At 36.4% G+C, this 21,308-nt stretch overlaps 1 long non-coding RNA gene across 1 annotated transcript; it reads left to right on the top strand.

Moving 5' to 3' along the window:
* The first annotated feature begins 9,587 nt into the window (after window positions 1-9,587).
* On the top strand, window positions 9,588-13,533 carry LOC139734472 (uncharacterized). The gene is made up of 3 exons (XR_011711161.1): window positions 9,588-10,049; window positions 10,562-10,716; window positions 13,075-13,533. It is a non-coding gene; the product is annotated as an uncharacterized lncRNA (long non-coding RNA).
* The last annotated feature ends 7,775 nt before the right edge of the window (window positions 13,534-21,308 follow it).

The raw sequence follows: 21,308 nt of genomic DNA, 5'->3' as shown, positions 1-21,308 counted from the left end.
GTGATATTTATTTCAAGTTTATTAGATGTTTTTCTTTCGTTCTTTACTGAACCACGAAGATAAAGGAAACTTATCATAAAACTGCAAAATCTACTTAGCAAATGCTGATTATTGTATGAATGGATGAAAACATTCAACTATCCGCAACGTTTAAGTTGAGTATTCTCCTATTCTTTTTCTGAGAAAAAAAGGAAACAGTCGAGCTGCTTTCAATTGGTTTCTTCATATTTCAAGCTCTTATTCGTTATGGAACTATTAAGCATTGATTCCGTCATTAAAAAAACAACAACATGCTATCTGAAAGAAAGATATTATTCAGAGGGGTGAAGGCTCATGTTTGAGTTTGTTCAGTTTGTCTCCCTCTACAAATGCTTGTTAATTTACAGATCAGCAGTTGCGATCTTAACAAATTTTCATTAAAACAACCATGCATACAGTACATCATACATGTACATAACTACTAGTATGTACATTTGTGACAATAATATCCTCCTTTCATTTATCCTATGCCTTGTCCGCATTGGACTATTATACTTAACATAACAATGTCGGAATCTCGGAGCTTGGGTATTGGTTCCATGTTCATTGTGTCACTGCCGGCAACCAGGGAGACAAACTGAAGAAACTCAAACATGAACATGCTATCTGTTTGTTTATATACCATTGCATATAGCTACGCCTGTCTTTCAAATGATATGTATCGCATTTGTTGTAGTTGTTTTTTTTTTTCATAAAATATGGGCGAAGGATTAAAAGAAAATAAATTCTAATTCGAAATTCAAAATGTCTGCCATTGCAGCTGTACATTTCTGCAATTAGTCAATCAATCATAATGAGAGGCACTATCATTCCAATTAACAAAATTAGATCTAGAAAAACAGACAGACAGGTACTTGCTTTTAATTATCATTCTGGTAATTTGCCTCCTCAACTCACTACCAAAAGAGGATATCTTCCTGCTTGCTATCTCCTGGCTCTCCTTTGTTTTTAAAAGGTCTACAGTCTTCAAGCGCTCTAAGTGATATAATGAAAGTTAATTTTTGAAAAACCTGATAAATCAGAAGGTTTCAGTCATTCTCTATGGATACGTGATATAAACATTCTTGTATCCAGAACATGCATAGACATAACAGTGAGACATATAAACAATGCTAACATGTGAGATTTCTTAGACCTTATAATATTCAACCTAATAGTAGATGACATCAATAGTTTTTCAGGTAAAAATGTAATCTTATCCTTTACTTCAATTACTTTCCAGGTACCACTATCTAATTTTTACTTGACTTCCCCACAATAGCCTTGTAACACACACACACACACACACACACACACACACACACACACACACACACATACACACACACACACACACACAAATAAACACAGAAAAATGTACGAAGTGCACATGATAATGATTAATCATTTAAGCTACTGTTTCCATACTCTCCCATCAATGGCTTCACCCGTCATTTTTTTTTCCAGAGAGGAACAGATGTTAACTCTTGTTATCGCTGATACGTTTTGTTACATATTGTAACGCCATAATAGCGGAGGCAAAACTACTCTGTAAACAACATACGTATACATATTGAAACAAAGAAAGGGAAAACTGACCAGAAACAAATGATAAACGTGAAAAATTCCGGAGGTCTCGGGTTCGAATCCCGATGAAAACCAATTTTCCTTGCTCAAAGTTTTCACTATATATATATATATATATATATATATATATATATATATATATATATATATATAATGCTACTCTTCCGACTGTTGGCGATGAGGCCCTTTTCAGATTCACTGTTTTGGAGCCGGAGATTTGCCATGTCATCTTGCAGTCATGACTACGCGTCATTGGATGCGTCACTATGGACACTGTGCGCTACCTCCATCTGTTTAGCGCAGTGACTTCTTTGAAAGGTGAGTTTCAAAATCCGTCTGCCCATGATCAGACGTGTTTTCATTGCTGTTTCAGAAACGGGTTTGATTAAGATCTTTTGTCACACCATGGGCACTGATGAAGAGTGTGACCTTGCCTTTCAGTATTTGAGAGCTATGCTCCGTTTTTAAGATCTTCAAGATCTACGATTTATTATTATTTTTTACGGCGTTCTTTTTCTACTGATTCGTTTACTATATATATATATATATACATATATATTATATAACACCAACAATGTGCGAACACATGTCCATGCATAATGCATGTATGTACAACGACAATGCAGGAACCACGAAATCAAATCAAACCAAATCAAATCAAATCAAATCAAATCAATTTAAACTAATTTTCAGTCACATTGTTCGTGTTCATACATTGCAGTATCAACATTCAGTATAAAACCCACTTAGAAACAAAGGACAGCTGGTGTTTCTAGACGAAAACTGTCGTTTCATGGTGTTTTAAATTTCTTGTTTTGGGAGTCTGTAGCCTTGAGTGATATTCTAGTCTATTTCACTACGGTTCATTACTTCAGGCGATGGTTGCTCATCTGTGAGTCGCCGTTGTTGAATTAAAAAAAAACAACAACAATAACACACAACTAAATAGATACAACATTTTGTACATTGCACGTACATGTACATAACAAAAAGGCCAAAACAAGCAAACTGAAGCAAAAGAAAATAAGAGTAATCATGAATGAAAGTTACTCAGACGAAAAATGGAAAAACAAAATAAAGCAAGACATACGATCTAACACTTCTGTTGTTTCCTTCTCATAACTCATAAAGAGTTATTGATATCCCGTTCAGTATTCTGCGGATGGTCCTGGTGGAGGTCTCCCCCCCCCCCCCCCCCCCCCCGTCCATCCCGACGCGGTTGTTTATCTGAGCAATGCCACACACATTCACATCTGCCTAAAGATGAGCCAGCACGGTGTAACCCTCCCTGATTCCGGCATCCCACAAACTTGCTGGGCCGCTAAGCGGGCGATCTTGAAAATTTATCTGCCAACGAGAGTCTCCGAGGTGGTCAGCAACCAAGAGAACGAAATTGTCTTGACTCATTCCCAGTGGAACGTTTAGTGTTAATGTCTCTCGTAGATCGGGCCTTTGCACATGAATGGGAACCTGTTGAAATTGATGATTTTTTTAGTTTTTATTATGACTTATTAAAACCCAAACAGAATGAAATGTATTTGCAGTATAATTATGTAATATCTATGAGGTTGTCGGGGTAGTTTTCTCGTGCATATTAGTGTGACTAATTTCTTCATTTTCTATAGCAACAATTGTTATTTTAGACATAATTTGATAAGTAACGATATTGTATTTTCATTCACAAGAACATGTAAAGAAGGAATCCGAGTAAAGTGAGATGAATTAAGAATGCCAGTGATAACATCTTATGAACAAATATTTTGCCACTGGTCTAAACATGGCACTTACATCATCACGATTGCCTAGTAAGTAAAAAAAAAAAAATACTCAATCAAATATTGGTAACTGATATTTGCTTCAAATGTTTCTGTTACCATTAATGTTCTCTCCTTTTTTCAGATAGCAATACAATAATATGTACATTTATAGCTGTATTTTTATTGCAATTGTGTAGCAGTATCAACACTTATCGGTTTCTTTGGATCTGACTCGTTGGGGAAGGGTCCTGGTGTTGGGATTGATCTAGCGTTCATTGTCGCTGAAATTTTGGTAGTTCTCTTTGAAATGTGATATAATTATAACAACCACTAGGCCATTATCATCACTAACTGTGTAGTTTGATCTGATCGAGTATGACGTCTCACTACTGCGAGGACATCCAATGGGGATACTTTTGTGTTTGTTATTGCTGTTGCTGTAGTTTTGTTGTTGTTGTTGCTGTTGTTGTTGTTGTTGTTGTTGGGCAGAGCTCGTGTACGGCGGTAATGGTTTTTTGTCTGTGCGTGCGTGTGTGCGTGTGTGTGTGTGTGTGTGTGTGTATGTGTGTGTGTATGTGTGTTTGTGTGTGTGTGTGTGTGTGTGTGTGTGTGTGTGTGTGTGTGTAAATGCCGACAAATTTTCACTGCCTCTCGCATGCAGTACAACGCTCATAGACATGGTTACACTCTAATGTCTCCCGGCCTGTTTGTCAGATAACGACCACAGCATACAACAAATGTGAATATAGTTTTGAAATCTTACGTGCCAAATAAACACATTACTTGTACAGTTTTCAATGTATTCAAAATTTAAAAAGAAAAAATCTGAGGACTGTGAATTATTTTCTATATCCACACACTGGAGATATATTATAAAATTATATGGCAAAATGCAGCTCCTATGGTATCCCCATGTCTCTGTGTGAATTTTTGTGTAGTATCATTTACTGATTTGCTGATGATGAAATATGAGACAAATCATTATAGTTTGTCTCTCACGGACAAGTGACATGATAAACAAAAAGAACTGTAAATACAAATAATGCTCAGTCTGTTTTATGTGACTTTGGGCATGTCAAGATTCACATCATATTATAGTAATCTTCTGTTGATGCGTAAATGTCGCAATTTGATGGATCATGTCGAATAATTTTCATCTGTGTTATACGGAAAATACCCCTATCAATATAATCAGCGGGAATTAAATCCATTTAGATATTTCAACAAGCATTATTCCAAATGACAAAAAGACAAGGAGCATGAAAAGGATATATACAGATCGATTTTCGCCTATCACATATATCACCATGTCCACGTCGTCAAGGGTAATGATGTGCTTACACTCAGGGATCGTCTCCAGTACGTCGAATAACAACCAATGTGTTGACATAATTTTCAATTCTAATGTCAAATTAGGGGTTTGAACAAAAACAATATGTGATCTATAAAGTTGGTAAAGTTATTCATTTTGGAAGGCAAATTGAAGTAGAGACTGAAATGAAGAGATGGCTGTAAAGTTTATTCTAAATCATAACCCCGTAGAAACAAATGGCAAAGAATACATTCAGATTACTGTGGTTTTATCGCCATTACAGTGATCAATAAGTCTATCATTAATGAGTTCACTCGTGGCAAATATCTTTGATGCAGATTTAATTGTAGACATGCTTTCTATAAGTATACTTACATATTGTTTCTAGAAATAAGGCATACAGTAATTTAGAGATACTGATTTGTTCACAATGTCTTATGCTAGTATACTATGCTTGGTGACATGAGTCGAATTTAACTTTAGTCTTACATCTCTTTTTCGAGACAAGAAATATAATGTAATGAAAAATGAATATCATTTCATGGGATTGACAAGGACTGTGCCTCAATGAATACCTCCTCTATTTATCATATTTATTCAGACTTAGGCAAAATGAAAGAGGACTAGCATCGGGTTTAAAGGATGTAGCCATAATGTTTCAATGTTATTACATATATCAATTACACTCATCAATATCAATCGAAAGTAATTTGCTATGTTTACAAGTTTAACTTCTTCAATTTTTTAACAGTCCTACTTTGATAAGGTGTGTCATGACGTAACAATCAATGAATACCACAAAAAATAATCTAAGGAAAAGAAAATAGGGACATCTTGTATTATATGTCTTCTTACTGGTGTTTGACCATTGATTGTGTTATGTTTTTCTTTACTTCTCTCTTTACAATAATTATGAAGGTTTTGTCTTCGAATGAAATTGATTAAAATTCATCATCTTTTCTACTTTTTTTTCTTACTGATAAATTCATAAATATTTGACAACTCGCTTATTTTCTGCTTTTTTTTTTTTGCTTTGGGTGAGACTATTATGCCTTGCCTCTTAAAAGGAACCTATCCCGCCTTCCTACACACAAGCGAAAGACTACAGAATCGTGGTCTGTGTTCATGGCTATCAACACTCATTAGTACACAGCGGTCTTCTGTGGATGAGTGTCACCTGTGTTCTGGAAGATAGATTGGTTTGTTTGTGTTTGCTATCGTTTGAGTATCTTCCAATACTGTAAAAAATGGCAACGTCACACTGTTGACATTAGACTGATGCTTAGGACGACATACAACTTACACTGCAAGAGATAGAGGTCGATTTCCGCGTAGCATGTGTCACCACATACTATGGTTAAACTTTCAGGGGTCGCCTTCAGATCGTTACCCAGAAAAAAAAAAAAAATTATACACAATGTTGAACGTTCAAGGGATCATTTGAATTCTGAAGGCTCGTTAATCCGATCAATTCCCTCATTCTGTTCTGTCTGTGTTAGTTTCTCCGGAATGTCTCTTTTAGAACGTCTATTTCATTGTTACAGTTTGTGAGACTAATGCTAGCATTTTCAGTTTAAACACAGATAACAACAAGAAAGACAGCAGCCCAGGCAAATGATAAGTTCTTAGGACGCAGCCATTAACGTATAATTGAATTTCCAGAAATAATTACAGTAAACACTATTATGCTTCTGTCGAGCAAACGTCTATTATACCGATCAATTTCGGAAGCGATTCGTTATGTTTCATGTTTCACTCCTACCAGTTTGCAGGTTACTGTTTCTGTAAAAGCTTGTGATGACGTATCAATCAATAAATACAACTGAAAAGTAGGATAGCGAAAGAAGAAAGGAATATCTTATGATAAGGGTCTTTTTACTCGTATCTAATCCTGAATTTTGACATGTTTTTTTTGTTTCTCTTTTGTTGAGAAGGTTAACGAGGAGGTTCTGCCTTTACAATAAATATGATCATGAGACGAGAGCTGCATTAACTCATTATGCTTATTTTTGTTAAAAATCATGTTCAGTACATGTATTTTTTTGATTGATATATTCACCATATATCAATTAGACATATTCATCATCCACTCGCGATGTTTTCCTTTTCCTTCTCAGAAACAAGATGAGCAAACGATGATGAGCTGTGACTTACACTGATATACCTTGTCTTTCACAAGTAACTTATCTTCCTTCCTACCACCAACAAGATCTATGCACAACCGTTAACATTTGCACATATCAAGACTCACTGGTACATAGCGACCTACTGTCGATGAATGCATGTCTATTTCTGATCATTCTTGCCGATTAATTTTCACCTGTGTTCTCGAAGATTTTTTTTTTTCTTTTGACTATCGTTCTAATATCTCTTAGACTACCAATATTATACAAACTGACGAAGTCTCACCATGAATATTAGACTTGTGCTTTGGGAGAAAGAAATAGAGAGAAAGAGAAAGAGAGAGAGAGAAAGAGAAAAAAAAATCAGAGGTCAATTTTCTCCCAGCACATGTCACCACTGCTACGAGGTTACATTCTCAGGGGCCGCCTTGAAATCTCCGAAAAAAAAACCCAATGCGTTAACATAATTTTGTATGCTGATGTCAAACTAACAGTTTGTAAAACACCAATTTATGATGAATGAAGTTCTTTAAGTATTCCACTTTGGAAGCTAAATTAATGTCACTTCTGCAATGAAGAAGTGGTTGTGAAGCTCATTGTAAGTCATTAGCCTGTAGAAACAAATGGCAAAGAATAATTCCCACTTCCTACATGCTTTACTGCAAGAGTTGTGATTTCCGGTTGTTTAAAGCTGTCTCTGTGAGCAAACATTACTTGGTGCAGATAAAATTGTAGATTTGTCTCTTTATGTTTTGAAAGAGACAGTACATACAGTTTTGTTTTTAAACTGGTTTAATCAATTTTTGATTGTTGGTGTCATGCATCAAGCTGACGGTTTTTTACATGCTGCGTTCAACAATCAGACCAGAAATGAATATCAACAATTCCATATGACTGTTAATGAGAGAGTCCCTACTTCTCCCTTATTACTGCTTCTGAAAAAAAAAAGTTATCATACAAGAATTACAACAAATCATACTCCACAAAACTACTACCAAAAGGCTCCCTTCGCCCGTTGTGTCCGTGTTACTTTTGTTTTTTATTGGTAGATCCATCAGTCTTAAAGCCTAATACCTTCACTTTATTTTGTTTTTCCTTCGTAGAACCAAGACTATTGTATCTTATCTATTACAAGAAAGTTATCTTTTATATCTTCATACACACCAACCAAAAATTATACAAAACCTTAAAGTCTTTGCCCTAGTCCAAAGCTGCGACCTTCGGCTGATGAGTGCATGTCTTCGTTTGATCACCCATGCCGAAAATTTTTCACCTGTCTCCTAGATGGCGATTTCTTGTTTAATTATTGACGACTATTTTGATAGTTTTGCCAATATTGTACAAAATGATGAACTCATACCTTGGATGTAAGAATATGCTTTGGGAGAAAGAGAAACAGGAGATAGATAGATAGATAGAGAGAGAGAGAGAGAGAGAGAGAGAGAGAGAGAGAGAGAGAGCGAGAGAGAGAGATGAGATCTAATTTCTCCCAGCGCATATCTACATTTGCTACTGTTAGGCTCAGGGGTCGCCTTCAAATCGTTGGAAAACAACCAATGCGTTATCATAATTTTGAATTCTAATGTCATACTGAGAAATTTGATAAAAATGATATAAAATTTATGAAGTTGTAAGTGTTATTCATTTTGGAACACAAATCATTGCAGTGCTTTTAATGAGGAAAGGGATGTAAAGCTCATTGTAAGTAAAAACCCTGTACAAACAAATGATGAAGTATATTTTTCTTTTCCAACAGGTTTTACTGCAATAGTCACAATTTCGGTTAGCAAAAGACGACTTTCGTATGTACAAACACCCTTGGTGCAGATTTTGATGTTAGACTTGTCTTCTGCATGTACTTTTACTTTTTTATATAGATAACGCATATAGCTAGTATTAACAATGGTTTGATAACGAATGTTTGATCCTTGGTGTCATGCATCAAGCGATAGAGTGCAGTCTTACATTTTCGTTCGGAAAACTAAATCATTTAAATCAATTACTTTCATATGATTTTCATATGATTTTGATTTTTCTGCTCTGTAATCCACTGACATGTCAACTCTTTGACTTATTCTATTTTTGAAAAGTAGAGAAACATAATTTCTTGTCTAATTTGTGTGGGTGTTTCTCATTATCATTTTTTTCCCCTTTGAGCAAATCAAGTATTTCCAGCTTCCGAGTTCAAACCATAAAGATTTAAAGGGGGTCGTGGATAAAAATGCTAAAGCAAAGTTTTTGTGTGTGTGTGTATACTTGTGTTTCTGCGAGTGTATATTATGTGTATAGGCCTACGTGTCTGCATATGTTGTTATGTTCTCATGCTGTTGTTGGTGCATTGATCTTAACTTCTATTTGTGGGGAAATCGATAACAAGAAAAAAGATTGCACACAGCCAAACAGAATTGGGGTCTTATGACTCAATGCAATGGCATGTTGTAAACAGATATGGGATTCCCACATAACAGAGGAAACAAAAATGTCGTAACAGGTACTCCAACATACCCCTTAACGACAACTCTCTAGACTTCAGCTATGGCGCTCTTTCGAATCATGGTGATACCAAGCCGATGCTACCACATACAAAATAATGCGTCCAAGAGATTTTCATATAGCTCGATTATATTTTTGTACTGAAAAGAGACTACATCACGACTAGAAGGAGAGCGTAATACGACGACGAAACATTCTTTTACCATATTTGGTCATGTAAGCCAAGTTACCCTCATCTTAATATTCATCAACTAAATCAAATCACTATCAATATTTTAGTGTAAATTTTCATACATTGACACCACAATCACTTGACCTCTCCGCCCACTAAAGTTCAAAATAACAACGCTATCGCAAGTGTCTGGGACCGTGACGAGGCAAACATGAAAACTGCGAAATATCATTTACAAATCCTGCATGTACTAGGCGCCAGTCTTTAGTTTCCAAGCATACGAATCTACATGGTTGGTATAGGTAAAAAGAAAAAAAAAGGAGAGACAAAGAAGGGGCACGCAAAAAAAAAAACACGAGAGAGGGAGGGTATACAACATCATTGATTCGTGATATGCTTTGTTTCTCAGTTAGAGCTTTGCGACGTGGCAGCAAACGGGCCCAATACTGCACGTCTGCAGCAACGCCCCTCCCATGACACCAATACCGCCGCCGAGCCTCCAGTGACAGAACAGCGATACGCCAGTGCTGCGCCAGTACTTCATTGTTGACGCTACTATACTTTACGGGAAGCAATCCGAACATTGGGTGAGTAATTTCAGTTTCCCTGTGCACCTTGTTGTAGCATCTTATAGTGAAGAAGAAGTGCTGAAACGTCCGTCCGTTGGTACGGCACGAATATTATTGAACAAATACTGTATACCTACATTTTCATTGTCCCTGAATAATTCTATGGTTCGTTAATTTCTAGGCTAGGGCGTGTTCATCTCTCTGGTATATGACAAACTCACATGCCAGTGTTATTCAATTCGTTCATTATGGGGTAGTGACTGAAAATCAAATCGAAAAGAAAGAATATATGCAAATGATATTCATATGTAACGTAACGACTGAACACTAAATCCAGGGCAAATCATGTTTACTGCAAGAAGGACTCTTCAACACATGGTGACTTTGCAGGGGGCCTATCACGAGTCCTGTTAACACCGCCGATATGTTAATAAATAGATTGGGGGTCCTTTCAATTTTAATATATCAGCCGTTTGTGACCTTTGACATCAGTTGGATTTATAAAGACTCGTTGAACATCGTTAATGCAGTGTCGACATGGCAACGGGAGCAGACGACAGAACGACGCAGCAACAGTCCGTGCCGACGCCGGGAATTCCGCCTGGTAGCGACCCAGAACTGTGGGCTGCGCAGACCATGACATCTCCTGTCGCCAACGAAGTGAAGAGGAAAAGACCAAAGAAAGGTAAGTGCATTTTTGCTGACTCCGTCCCAAGGTCAGATACTGTTTCTCTTTGGTTTATTACACGACAGGATTATATTTGTAACAAATAACATACAAAATTAGTATGCAAGTGTACAAAAGTGTATAAATGCAACCTCAAATCCACATACTGTACACACACACATTTTCGTGTTTATATAGATCTATTGCTTTGCGTAGTATCTTCAATAGTTACACATGATAGATTCATCCCGCATGTGATTACTCGATGCTAGAGCAATGCACGTTCTTATCTTAAACCGTAAGAGAATGGTTGGACACAAATAATCTTCGCCTTCTGTACATGTCGATACCGCTGGACTTATTTGACGTTGGACTTTTGAATCATTGTGTGAAATGCTGTGTAATGCCAAATGTGTGCGTGTTTGTTATAGGTGTGTGATAAGAATATATCATATTAAAAGGGATAAATGTGGACAGTCTTCCTTAATGTATTTTTTTTTTCTGGCGAAAGTTTGTCATCTAAAGAAAGAAGAAGAAGAAACGAATGTAAGAATGGCAGGATATGCGTGCTAACTGCGTCTGTGCTTGGGCCCTATACGATACGCGTTTGTAGTATATTACATGTACAAGTGCTCGTCACACGTACTTTAATGTATCAAGAGGAGGGAGGAATTAAGGCTCCCTCTTCCAGTGCTTTGAATACATTATGTTGATGTAAGGTTATATTTCCTTTATTTGGTGTATTGTGTTGGACATAAAGTCATTTTGATAGCGCAGTACTTCCGGTTAAGTTTAAAAGAAAATATAATCATGACGCTATCTTTGGCACCCACATATGTTTTATCATAGCATTTGGTTGTCGAGGTATGGCTGATCTATGTATGGAATTATGCAACGAGTAATGTTTAAGGACAAACAACAAGTAAAGATGGGACTGGGAACAACTGAGCTTTGAGTACTTTATCTGACCTAAAGCATGTTTATAAGAGGAAATACATAAGGAAAGAGGAAATGCATACAAAAGAAAGAGGAAATACATAAGGAAAGAGGAAAATTTATTATGCATTGAGATAAATATACTGTATTCAGTTAATCTGACGCCGAGTCATGCGAGGTTGACTGTGATTCTCCTTAACCTGCTGAAAGTAACCTCTCAGCCTGTTGCTTTTAATTGTGCATAATACATAGTCTGAAAGGATGACAAGCAGGAATGCGGCAATAAACAGATAAAATGACATACAAACAACCTGGCAAAGATGTTTAAGAAACGTGTCCTTTTAAGTCCAATTTAACTTCTCTAGCCATAACTGTGATAGGCCGATGCACCTAATAATACATGCTAATTCAATTATGCACAAAATCACTACTATTGTTATGTTATCTTTCCCCTTGAGTTACATTTTCTGTATACAATACATCACAAGACACACGCACACACATGCCAACTTGTATCATTAAACACATGTACCCATACTCAATCACACAACACACCCAGACACACTCACATTTTAGTGTTGGTTAGAATACTGACGTATGTCTTGATGCAAATCGACATCAGAAGAGATTACTATCAAGAGATAAGTAGAGCGGCAGGTGCACTGTCACTTCCTCTCCTGTGGGTACTTGGCTAAAACCAAGCAAGTGTCGTCATCATTGAGTATAGTATTATACAGTCTGTACTCCTGCTTTCAACAAAAAAGATAACGTGTTTATCACTAAGGAGACATATTTCACGAACAATACTAATACGAAGAGCTCAGTGCTGACTTACACTATTCCAAATATTGTTCTTGGTGTCAATACATATCAGCAAATATCTGATAGCAACCTACAGCGTACTTTACAAGAAAAAAAAACCGTATTCCTCTCGCTTCTTCACATTGACCTGTTCTCAATGTTTACAGCGTATTTGAATTTCAACGCGGTAGTATTTTTGTTATTTTACATTTTGTTTCCTCAATCCAATACATATATTGCCCTTTGTAAGAACATTTAGAGAAGAAATGATTGAAATTCGGATGTAACACAACATAATGGCTAATACCATCTAAATTCCACTGTTTTTTTTCTTTTGTGGCCTATTTTCAATTCATTTGAATAGCCAGTTCTTTGAAGCTTATTGTAATGATTATGAACATGAGTAAACGTGACTTGTTTTTAATCATTGTTGTGACTTTTGCTCAATTTGAACGTAAAACGTTAAGATATACTATAGTATCAGGTATTGGTCGAAACATTGCAAAATATCAGGTGGCTAATGCTTTATTTTTAGGTAATTCTATGAGCAGAGCATCAGCAGACTTTTGCAGACAGAGCCTCCCTAAATCGTTTCTTTTGCTCTCTCTTTCTCCGCCTTTTGTCCTTTATCATTAACAGAAACAAGCGCAACTGGCAAGTGAAAAATGGTAAACAACTCAAATCCTGCTTGTGCATTTCTACAACCAGCTCGACGGCGGCAGAAGCAGCAACCGATGACTCTGGTGGGGATTGTGGAATCTGCGACAACAGCATCAAACATTCTCTTGAACTAAAACAGACTGGTAAATGAGCTACGACACAACTAAAATCTAGCAACGATACACGGACTACACTTGAAATAATTATGAAGGAGATGAAAACTTTTATCATTCAAGGCGACATTGCTACTAATAGATAAAAGGCCAGGTTGCTGTATCAAGAGCAGTAGCCTATGAAGTTTTCATCCAATATGTTTTGGAAATGTTTCGGGCCCCATTACCTGCCTGTTAGTCAGCAATGATGTAAATATCTGTTGTTAATAATTTTGTAAATATTGCATTCGCTCTGAAATAAAGAATAATCTTTCATTTTGCACGACTTATTTGTTTACTTTGTCAATCTTACAACTTTGCCTTCATAGAAAGACTCATTACGAGTGACAGAGCTAGTGATAGTTTCATTTTCCTATGATTCGTCTCACAAATGAATAGAACAAGTCGACGGATTTCTAATATAGAATTCATCATCGCAAATATCCTCAAAAAAATGAGACCACTGACAAGGCGTCATTGATATTAACATCAGCACTACTACCTCGTCCTTTGTCCAGTGTTGACGAATCGGCAAGATTTACTATTGGTGTAAAACGTTGATAGCATATCCATATTTTGGTATCTTCAGCTGATCTTGCGTACGTTTTATGATATATATATATATATATATATATATGCGCTTTCCTCGCCAGGATAAAGCGTTTTAATGCCATTTTAGGTTTTAATCTCATATATATATATATATATATATATATATATATATATATTGTAGTTGTTCCGCGTATTGGCAGTACTAGAAATAGCAATAATAAAGTCACAACAGAGGAATGCAGGGAATGCATTGATAGCCAATCTTGATTTAATGAATAATCCGAATTTTCGAGGAACCTTCCTCTTCTTCAGGGATGACAGTGCGAATATTCACAATGATTATTAAGAGTGAGGTGTTACTACCCTGCTAGCGCGCGCAATAAGTGTAACCAAAACAAAAAAATAATAGATAATAACAACAAACGCATGTTGTGCGCTTATGAGTGTCATACTACACGTCATAATAGATAAGACGTCACACTAGGATTGCGCGCGCTGCACAAAAAGATCATGAGACAATAATAGCAATAATAGAAACGTCATAAAGGCAATGAAGTTAACATGATACAATGAAGGTGCCAATGGATTTTCACAGTGATATGTCAATATCCCACCAGCGCGCGTAGTCTCAGTGTAACCAAAACAAAGGATAACAAATAATAACAATAAACGCACGCATATATATAAACACACATATATATATATATATATATATATATATATATATATATATATATGTTGCGAATTCACGTATTGGCTCCAATATAATGAAGAATCAAGAAATAAACTAGTAATGCATAATTTCGCCAATAAGAATGAGTTTATTGTACTCAAGTTTTCGGTGGCCTCCACCTTCTTCAGGAGTCTCGACGGGGGAACAATAAACTCATTCTAATTGGCGAAATAATGCATTACTAGTTTATTTCTTGATTCTTCGTTATATACATGTATATATATATATATATATATATATATATATATATATACGTATAAATATATGTAGATATATAGAGATATATTGAGTTAGTAGTTCACGTGTTGGTGCAATAATATAAAAAAATAGAACAGAACTCAAGTTCATGCTGTCAATACCAACAATTTATTTTGACATACACATTTTCGGGCGACTCGTTTATCAAGTGTTCTTGATTTCTTTTATCAAGAGCAGCTGATAAAGGGCAAGTCGTCCGAAAATTTTTGTGTAAAAATACATTGCTGGTATTGACAGCACGAGCTTGTTGATTTCTGTTTCATATATATATATATATATATATATATATATATATATATCACTGGACGCACTCCTAGAGTATGGAAAATAGAGGCTTCATTCTCTCTGGCTCTGCTATGTATTGTTGATTTAGGAGCACCCATAAGTAGTATTGATTTCTTAATGTAAATGAACAGTGGTTGATTCTGCAGATAACCTCTGAGCTTCATGAGTACGAACGTAACAACGCCAGCGAGCCTAATTAGATAGTTTAATGACAATACCCGTTCTGAAATTTTTGACTGTGGCCGCGTCTGCGCTTACGGAGCCTAGTTGGTCTTATAGGATGTTTAGCTGTATCATACACACTGGTGTACTAGGACATTATATAGGAATAATAGAAACGCACGTGTTGTACAATGAGATATAATTATATGCATGTGTGCACGTTTGTGCGTGTTATATCATTTAGGTAGAGAGCATCGCATATCTAATACAAAAAACAAAATTCAACACATTGATTTCATGAAGCGGAAAATTTAAATAATCAACCCTGACGTGTTTTTTATTACTGCCATGTCTCTCTCTCTCTCTCTCTCTCTCTCTCTCTCTCTCCCCTGAAGATCACAGAGATCTGGTGTTCCGGATCAATTTCCTGAATTACAGTGTTGGCAACTGATTGGAAAATCTATTAAAGTGTCTGAATACGTGGGTCAGAAATCAACTGGCCATGTCCTGAATCACAAATTCAGTTATGTAGAGACGTGCCCTATTGAGATGATACGAAAAGCAGTTCGCTTTGTGTGAATAAAGAAGGTCAAAGTTCAACTTCATCCTACGCACCAAACCATGCAGAATCGCGAATGCCCTGGATATTTGCTTGCTTTGACGGATTCGTTATGAAAGAAAAGAGACTAAGTGTAAACTTTAATTTAAAAATGGGTAATAGTCCAAGTAATTGATTAGCGATGGTCCAAGAGACAGATGGTGGTTAAAAAAAAGAATTGTGATTCTGAGAGATAGAGAGAGACAGAGGAGGGGCGGTATTGGATAGTGGGTGGAGATGGGACACAGCAAAGCATTTACTGCGACCGCGCCTTTGTGCGCTGCATTAGGTTTTTTGCAAGCGTGTGTGAACTGATATGACCCGCCCCGTCCATTTACAGTGTACTATGAACTGCTTTCCCCCGAGGCACGCTGCGTTCATATCGCGGTTAGATGGATGCATTGGATATATGCATGACAAGCTCTAATGATTTTCCAAGCTGATCCCTGCGTAGGCAGCGCTTGAGACGAAAATTCACCTCTCTCTCCCTCCCTCTCTCTCTCCCCCTGTCTTGATCTATCTCTCTCCGTCTGTCTGTCTGTCTGTCTGTCTGTCTGTCTCTCTCTCTCTCTCTCTCTCTCTCTCTCTCTCTCTCTCATTCTTACTCTCTATTTCTTGTGTATATTGATTCATTTACCCGAAGCGCATCGTTATACCAGCAACCATTATCTATCCAAAGACACATATTTGCATATATTATAGTACACATAGGCAAACATAATTATAGAGCACAAAACATACCTTATAAGACAAACAATATACTGAGTATTCATTATTGTTTTAACATCAATAAATATGAGATGGTTCATATATGACGGGGTTTGTGATGACCATCATTACGTGACATGTTTCATTTTGTTTTAACTTGATAAAATTTACAGTACAACTGCACACTGCTTTAATGAGACATGAATTTTTGTTCTGAGAGGTCACTACTTTAGTGCCCTCGCAATATAGTTCACCTCGTCCTACGATCCTTTTGAAATAAGGCTACACTTCCGCTAAAACGTGCGCCTATGTATTGAGCATACAGAGTAATAACAACCTCATTCAAGACAAAGGCATGGGACGCCAAAAATTTGAGTCAAATTAGCCTATACTTGAAGGGCAAAAAAAAAAATAGAAGAAAAGATAGTCAAGGGTTACATTTCTTTGTAGCGCCAATGAGTGAAATATATATATATATATATATATATATATATATATATATATATATGATACACTGTATATATATATATATATACACATATATATATATATATATATATATATATATATGTTTGTGTGTGTATGTGTGTGTGTGTGTGATCGTGCACAAAAAAAAAATCCAACATAAAGTCACACACTCTGATTTTATGTAAGGACTCAAAATACATGAAATTGGTCAACCCAGTCAATTCGATTTTTTTTTTCATATTTCCTAAAAGAGCAATTCATCTACGTTATTCGTAAGTTTGGGATGATAAAACGAATGGGAAATTGCTCTTTTGTTCTTTTTACTAGAACATTTTTTTTAAATCATACATTCATCTATTTGTTTTTGCAAAATATGAAACAATATACAAATTACAGGTCATTACAAAGAAACAAATACATGCCAGGACTCCTAAGAAGCAGTTACAATTTGTATGTGCTTGTGGCTAGAGCCCTCAAACATAAAAGGTAAAATACATACAATCAACAACGCTTCTTGTGACATGGACCAATACATACATAAGATTAATCCAAATTGAAATAACACATATGTGTACTTAGATCTTCTATTATCAAACACAAAAATATACCTTAGCTTAATATGCTGGCAGACACAGTCATACACACACACTCACACATCCACCCTAAGTGTACAGAAGAATAAGAGATGAGAGAAAGAAAGGTAGAGGAAGAAAGGAAGTCTACTCAGTCATGGATAACATCTGTCTAAATACACTCTGTTTACATAGAACTTTAAACTTAGAAAATGTAGAGCTAGATTTAAGGTCACCATCAATACAATTCCATTCCTTGACACCTGTAAAACGTATGGATTGCAATCTTAGAGTTGAATAAGTCAAAGTTTTACGAAAATTGTAGCGGTCCCGATTGGGATATGAGTGGAATGAAAATTTTATCTGGAACATATTGCTGAATACATCGGGCAACATATTTTGATGACATTTAAACATAAACAACAAAACATTCACTTTGATCAAATCAAAAATTGGAAGCATCCGAAATTGCACAAAGAGTGGTGAATTTGGACAAATAAATTGACAATTGCTTATTATACGTAAAGCTCGTTTTTTAAGTATATATAATCTGTCAATGTGTACACTGTATGTGTTCCCCATACTTCATTGCAATAATTAAGATGAGGTAAAATTATTGCATTATGAATATTTACCAAGATATTAGACGGTAATACACTTTTTTAATTTGGATAAAACACAATTACAATTTATAACAAATGTTTGCAACATGATACTTCCAGTCAAGGGATTCATGAATGAGTATTCCTAGAAAAGATATCAACTCAGTTCTCTCAATGGAAATATTACCAATCATAACATTTTGGGTGTGAGACAAGAATTTTTTACCTCTTGGATGGACTAACATATGTTTTGCTTTACTAAAATCTAAAAACAGTTTATTACTCCTATACCATTCACTTATTATTTCAAGTTCATTATTCGTTGTGGAAATTTATGAGGATATATCTTTGTGAGAGAAAAGCGCAACAGTATTGAAAATTTCAAAGTCTTTGAAGAATTCACAATATCATTCACATATATCAAGAATAATAAAGGCCCTAGAACTGAGTCTTGTGGTACACTAATGCTCACACTGAGACATTCAGATTCAATACCGGCAACTACAGCATACTACTTCCGGTTCTGTAGATAACGTTGAAACCATTGTAATGCTACTTCTCTTAGACCATGTAAATGTAATTTTTAATAAGAGGTGGTGGTCGATGGTGTCGAATGCTTTAGACAGATCCATACAAATTCCACAACAAAGGTTACCTTTTTCAAATTCCTGTAAAATATGATCAGTGAAATAAATAATAATCAATGAGTTGGAATAAGTTTTCCGAAATCCAAACTGTCCAGAAAGTAAAAATTGTTCTTCATCAGAGAGGCATAAAGCCTCTTATACATAGCTTTTTTTAACAGCTTACAAAAACTGAAATAATTGCAACAGGTCTGTAATTTGAAATATACTCAGGCTTACCCTTTTTTGATAATGGAATAATTTTTGCAATCTTCAATTTTTCTGGAACAATACCACAGCTAAATGATGCATAGAAAATATCACACAAAGGTGTAGCAAAATAATGGATACATTCCTTGACTACTCGGGGAAGCATATGATCTGGCCCCGAACAGGAGACGACCTTACATACAAAAAACATACAAAAAAGTATAAAATTACAATATATGTAGCATGGAGGTAGTCAGGATTATAAATTAAACAGATAAAGATACCATGATGTAAGGCAGTACAGGTAATAATTTCTTGCATTTTAAGTATCAATACATTGCTGTGCTGTACCTAAATGTTGTCAAGGTCGTGGTCGCTTCTTATCACCCTTTTGACAGTTTTCCCCCCACTTGCAGGTAGAAGAGCAATGATCCTGCCATCTGAAGACCATGCTGACGAGACTTCCTTCGTTTCACGTGTTTTTTGAAGAAGGATCTGATTTTGCCAGATCAAGTCCTCCACGATGGATACTCCGGAACCTTTCAGCTTCCTTCTGTTTCCTAGGATGTCTCAGCATTTCTTGTACGAAGCAAGTTTCACGATGTTTGGTCGATGGCGCTGTTTTGCGTTTTCCCTGTCAGTTGTCACTGTTGGTGTGTTTTTTCATCTTTCCTGTGCGATGGTACCGGTGTACATCTTTGGGTTCAAAGCCAACACCGAGCTGATTACCATGATAAGGTAAGTCTAACCGCTAGGCCTCGTTTCTTGAAAATTCCTTTTCTATACGCATGTAAGCACCCTTCCATTTCAACTCTAGTAACTGTTGAAGTTATGTTGCTACTGCAGTGAAAGTTCGTTTAAGTCATGAATGTGCTTATAGAGTGGAGCCACACAATTTCACCTTAATCTGATAATTCCTTCATTGTGGTTAATTTGAAGTTTTACTTCCTTTTTTGTTCTTCCCTTCACTGCGTAGTGGTAGAATAAGCACTTGAAGAGATCCTAAAGTTTTGATTCTGTTTTCTCAGTAAACTCTTTTCCAGAGTGTGTACTCTGCTTCAATCATATAGATAGATTTAAAAAGTCCATTAAAACTGAAGTATGTATCATTTTAAAACTTTATAGAGTCTGCTTTTTCAGAATCTATTCATAACTTCAAATCCATGTCCGCGGTGATTTATTGTCGGTTCTGTGATGCAAGGTCACGGCATATATGACCACCCAACTCAAAAGCCACAAAAGCTCTCAGGTTATAGGACCCTCTATTATGGAACAAAATGAAAATGTCATTTTGGTTGACTAACTGACGTTTGTAAAGTTTGTCTTACCGGGGGAAGTAAACTTTTGACTTCACCTATTGAAGATTTGGTGGTTTAAAAACCGTCATCGATAGGATATTTGCAGTTTTTTCTATACCCGATTTTTCTGGACAGGCGTTGCTATCACTGGGAAATAGAACATATTTCCACTGATATACTCTGCCCGACAAGCCTGAGTGACCAGCTCCATTGAGTTGCCATCATTCAGCGCCCGTCGTGCCTCGTCTTCTTCTTGGAAACTCCAGGACGGATTTTCACCAAACTTGGTAGGTAGCATCTCTAGGGGGAAGTTTGTCAAATAAGGCTCCATTTTCCATACCTTGCTAGTTGCATGTATTTTTGTCGGTGTGATAGGAAATTCAACTGAACACCATCCCCCCCCCCCCCCCCCCGCGCCCCCACATACGCGCACACACTTTACTATGTTTTCGGGCAGAAGTATACAAGAATGCTTAGATGGAGAACCTGCGATACTCGGGTGAGCGCAAGATCCGGGAGTCTATTATTCTATTTCAGATTTCCAAAAGCATATTACCTGTAAATGTACTTCTGTACAATTTAAATGGCTAAGCTTCTTCGTGCCTCATTGAATCGTAAACTTGGATGCTTTTTCTCAAAGAGAGAGTCAGAGATAGAGACAAAAAAAAAAAAATCCGTAGTCGTTTCGACATTGTAGTCAGAACCGCTACCAGCAGGACAACTACTTCCGAACAATTATCGTCTTGGGGGGGATCGCCACATTAACATGGTAATTGCTTTCGGGAGTAGTTATTCGGGAAGGTGGTGTTTGCAGTTCGAGACGGGGAACAGTATGGGGTTTACTCTTTCCACAGGGTGAGAAATAAGGATACTGTAGTGGGGGATTGTCCCCATAGGCGAGTAGTCTTTTGTTTTGTGCTCTTTTTGTAGATTCGTATTTAAGATGGATACTAGCAATGCATTAAAAGTTTGGTTGCAACCTTCTCAACCTT

The sequence above is a fragment of the Diadema antillarum genome, unplaced genomic scaffold (genome assembly GCF_040938485.1).
Source record: "Diadema antillarum isolate AM-2024a unplaced genomic scaffold, OU_Dant_1.0 seq00000527_RagTag, whole genome shotgun sequence".
NCBI lineage: Eukaryota > Metazoa > Echinodermata > Echinoidea > Diadematoida > Diadematidae > Diadema > Diadema antillarum.
This window is presented reverse-complemented; position numbering and strand designations above follow the sequence as displayed.